Source organism: Mandrillus leucophaeus, unplaced genomic scaffold (assembly GCF_000951045.1).
Source record: "Mandrillus leucophaeus isolate KB7577 unplaced genomic scaffold, Mleu.le_1.0 Scaffold114, whole genome shotgun sequence".
Classification (NCBI taxonomy): domain Eukaryota; kingdom Metazoa; phylum Chordata; class Mammalia; order Primates; family Cercopithecidae; genus Mandrillus; species Mandrillus leucophaeus.
Genome location: NW_012099654.1, coordinates 5,553,222 through 5,558,199, shown reverse-complemented (window position 1 = coordinate 5,558,199; position 4,978 = coordinate 5,553,222). Strand labels below are relative to the sequence as shown.

Genomic DNA, 4,978 nt, shown 5'->3' with positions numbered 1-4,978 from the left:
TCAAACTTGAGCAAGCATCAGAGTCACCCAAGGGACTGGCTAAAACACAGACCTCTGGCCCCATCTCCAGAGTTTCTAATTCTGTAGGTCGAGGTGGGGCCCAAAATATATGTTTCTAGTAAGTTCCCAGGTGCTGCTGCTGCTGACGCTGGGCTCCCACTTGGAGAACTGCTGCAGTAGACTAAATTGGACATGTGAAGGACTGCAAGACCCACTGCAGTGTTGTTACTTGAACGTGCTCAGCAATGTTGATGAAGCCTGGACAAACATGCCCCCTGGTCACTCTTAGCAGAGTCATTTGTCCTTTACTAACTCTCTTTGGGTCTCAGCAACAGAACCAGAATGTGGCAGGCAGAATTCTAAAAATGCTCCCCCCTGAAAAGATCCCACATCTTTATCCCTCAAAGCCTGAGAACATGCGGCATTGTTTCTGTGATTGTGTTATGTTATACGGCACAGTGGACCCACGAAAAGGGAGTATCTGGATGGGTGTAATTTAATCACATGAGTCCTTAAAACCAGATAACTTTCTATGGCTGTTGTGGCAGAAGAGTAGAACAGAAAGGAGGAAATCAGAGAGACTTGAAACTGAAGAGCTTGGCCAGCCTTGCAGCACTATTGCCATTTTGAAGATGGAGCAGCCCATGTGAGAAGGAATGTAGGGGGCTGATAGGAGCAGAAAGTAATCTCTGGCAGGGAATTGTGACCTCAGTCTTACATTGCGTAGAACAAATTCTACCAACAGCCTGAATGAGCTTGAGAACAGATTATTTCCTGAGCCTCCAGATAATACAGAGGATGCCTGACCTACAGAACCATGAAGGAATAAATGAATGTAGTTTTAAGCCTCTAGGTGTGTGATTCTGCTGAAGTAGAAACTAACATACAAGTACATAGATTCCTGAGCTCAGAAGTAAGCCCACTGCAGACCTATTCCATCCAGAAGCTTCTCACACCAAGAGCTGGGCCTCTGGGAGGCTCACCTTATCATCTGCTGGAAGTGGCAGTGACTGTGACTTAAATTCCAGCCCCATCAAGGTAGTTTTCAGTTCAGTTGGTGTCTGAGTGCATTTTCTGCTGCTATAAAGGAATACATGAGGCTGAATAATTTATAAAGAGAAGTTTATTTGGCTTACAGTTTTGATGACTGGGCATCTGCCTCTGGTGAGGGCCTCAGGCTGCTTCCACTCATGATGGAAGATGGGGAGCTCATGTGTGCAGAGATCACACGGCAAGAGGGGAAGCAAGAGAGACAGTGGGGAGGCACCAGGCTCTTTTAACAACCAGCTCTTCGGGGAACTAATAGAGTGAGAACTCACGCCCAAAAGGGAGGCATTATTCTATTCATCAGGGATCCCCCTATGACCCAAACACTTCCCATCAGGCCCAGTTTCCAACACTAGGGATCGAAGTTCAACATGAGTTTTGGAGGAGACAAACATTCAAATCATCACAGCTGGGGAAAAAAATCTTAAGATTGTCAGGGCACCCAGGAAACTGCCTACCCAACCAACCTCAGCAGACACCAGCCTCACTCGAGAACACAGGCAGATCATTGCCTGCCAGTGCATGCCCTTCATGGACGAGCAGTTTAAAAACACTTTAGCAAAACAGATTGTCCTCCTGCACTACCACTAAATCAAATAGCCTACTTTCCTGTTCTGAGATTAATCATCTGTAAAACAGAGGCACTGCTCCTCAGCAGGATATCAGAAAGTTCAAGCAAGAATATGGTGTAAAGACACACAATCCATACTCCATCTAGCAATGACCGCCACCTCAAATATTCTTGTCTTTTTTTTAATTTTTATTTTTAGTTTTGTTCAGACAGGATCTCACTCTGTCACCCAGGCTGGAGAGTGGTGGCATGATCATAGCTCAATGCCGCCTTGATCTCTCAGGCTCAAGTGATTCTCCACCTTACCTCTCAAGTAGCTGACACTACAGGCTGCACTGCCATGCCTGGCTAATTTATATATATATATATTTTTGTAGAGGCGGGGTTTTGCCATGTCACTCAGGCTGGTCTTGAACTCTTGGGCTTAAGCGATCCACTCGCCTCAGCCTCCCAAATTGTTGGGAACACAGATGTGAACCACCACCCCCAGGCTCTTGTTATTCTTGAAATAAAATAAAATCTGAAGAATGAGGGGACAGTTTTGATTTTCAACATGACCATCATATAGCTAATAATAGTGTAGTCATGATTCAACCACCCTGTCATTTTATTGTAAAAGTTGAATATAACCTTGAGGCTGCCATGGTCCAACACAATTCAAGTAACTATAATGGGTGAGTAGAGTAGATAATTCCTATAATTGAGATTTCCCCCCAAATAGCCCTCCTAAATGACTTACGGACACCTGATGCTCATTTAAGTAGAGAATCCACTCTTAGGGTTGAGGTTGCACGTCTGCTCCATCCAGATCCTTACTGTGCATGGATCCTCTTGCCACATGTCTTTGAGGAGGTGGGGCCAAGTGGCATAGGTCACCCCGTCCTCGTTCCTACTCCCTGCAGGTGTGCGACTGTGGCCCTCTGAAGGTATAGAGCTGGGCAGGGTGTGGCTTTCTGACCATAGTCACCCCTTGCCCTGACATCTGCCTACTTTCACTGATCTAGCCCTAATGACTGGAGGAATATCATGGAGGATGTTCCTCCCTTGTGCTGGACACCAGGACAGGTCTAGCACCGGGCTTTCTCAGAAGGCTTCCCAGCAGGCTATGCATCCTGACCCTGTGTTCCTCTCACATCCACGTGGACCCATGAACCACCTTCCTCTGGAGCCTGATTTTGTCATCCAGACCTTTTCTGATTTTGTTGATCATCTCAGGATTGCGAGGTGACGGTGGCCACTGACAGGGTCCTATAGTGCAGAAAAGAATGTCCAGGTCTCTTCCTGTGGCGTCTCTCTTTTCTTCCCAATTCCACTTTTCTGAACCCCCACATCCTGCAGTGCACCAGCGTAGGGGAGGCCACATGGTGCCATTTTTACCTAAATGTTTGGGAAGACATTCTTTTGAATTTTGGAAATCTTGAAGGGTTTTGAGACATGTATTTGCAAGCAAAACATGCAGGTTCCTGTTTTTCCATGTCATCCAAGCTTGTGGCTTTGTTTTGTTTTATTTTGCTTTTTATATGCTACAAGTTGTTGAAATATTGTGGTGCTTTTTTGTTATGAGAGAACCTGGTGGTATTCTGTCTGTAGTCTGATCCAAGTGAATATGGCCCGTAGATTACCCTGCAGGATCACAGCCTGAGCAGACAGATCTTTGAAACATGGATTTGCCACTTTACCAAACTTTTGAAAAAAGGTATTTAATCACACACACACAGCTTCCACAAAGCAATTTACTTCCAACCACAGTGTGTTCAATCAAATGATTCGTTCAGAATTATATGGCCACGCTTAGTTTCACTTCCCACCGCAGGTCTCTGATAACCTCTGAAAACTCTGTTTTTGTGGTTATACTGTCATTCTTTATTCATCTTTTTAAACGATAACCATTTCAAAATTACAATTTTTAACTGGGAATGTGGATTGGTGGTTAAAAACAGGAAACTTGATGTCTAAGTCTGAAAAGCAGTGAAAATACGTAAGAAACTCAGAAAAATTCAGAACCTGCCATTATTGATGATTGTGACAGAATGCTACCACCTGGGACTCACTGAAAACTTGCTAGTAAAGAAGGATGAGGTTACTAACCAGCCACAAGTGAATAGGTATATAAACATGGTTAATCTAAAATCATGGAATATATTTGGAAGTCCACATGGATGAAAATTCAAGCAGTATCACAGACTGAACAGTGAAAAGTAAATCTCCCTCTGCAGAAGATTGTATTTTCCAAAGAGAAAGGCAATAATATTTCTTCTCCCAAGTGTTCTTCTGCAATATGACCTTGACATTCCAACCATAGAAAGGAAGAATTGAATTCCCTTCCCTTTGTATCTGGGTTGTTTTAGTGACTTGCTTGAGCAATAGAATGAAATGAGAGTGATATTCTGGGACTTCCAAAGCCAGGTCATAAGACGCCTCACAGCTTCCACCTGGGACCTCAGGAGCAGTTGCTCCTAAGACACTTCCTCTTGAAACCCAGTCCCTTGGCTGGGAGAAACCACATGGAAAGACACAGGTGAGTGCTCTGGTTGATGAGCCAGCGAAGCTCCCAGCATCAGCTGTCAGTCACATGAGCGAACCATCTTGATGTCCCGCTCAGGTGAGCTTACAGGTACTGGCAGCCCTAGCTGACTGCCCGACAAAACTCAGCCAAGCCACAGAACTGTTTTAAGCCACAAAATTGTGAGTAGATTGTTACATAGCAATAGATAACTGGAACACCCTCTCAGTTCTTTTGTCAAATTTATTTTGTATTCTTTCAATGACATGTTATGCACATTCAATGATGTGTACGTCTTTCCCCCTTGCAAATAATAGCATAATAAACACACTATAGTACTCACTCTGCTTTCTTTTTCAACCAATAACACATCTTAGAGATTATTCCATACCTGTGCATGCAGAGCTGACTTGCTCTTTAACAGTGGGAGAGAACCTTATATTTTACCACCATAAGTTATTTAGCCAGTCCATTATTGATGGACATGTAGGGTTCCCCATCCCTGTACTTTGTTAGTACAGATAGTGATTCATTGTCTATTCTGCTAAAGTATCCTTTTGTAATGTGTCTATTGTAAGTATATAGGTTATATTCCTAGAAGATATATGTAGCTTAATTCTATTGTATATGCATTTTGAATTTTAGTAAATATTGCCAAGCCCCCCAAAAAGAGGTTGTGTCAAGTTATACTCTCCCCACTCAGATTTAAGGCTGTTTTCCTGGAGGCTTGCCAAAACAATGCATTCATAAAGTTTTAAAAATGGTTTACCCTGGATTCTTATTCAAATTATGGATTTTATTGTGGAGAAGAAAATGAGCTTAAACTTTGATATCTATTTGATATCTTTGTATTGCTT

General features: G+C 43.2%; 1 pseudogene; it reads right to left on the bottom strand.

Moving 5' to 3' along the window:
• The window catches only part of LOC105551690, a 10,226-nt pseudogene extending 7,245 nt beyond the window's left edge, over positions 1-2,981 (bottom strand).
• Between the last annotated feature and the right edge of the window lie 1,997 nt (positions 2,982-4,978).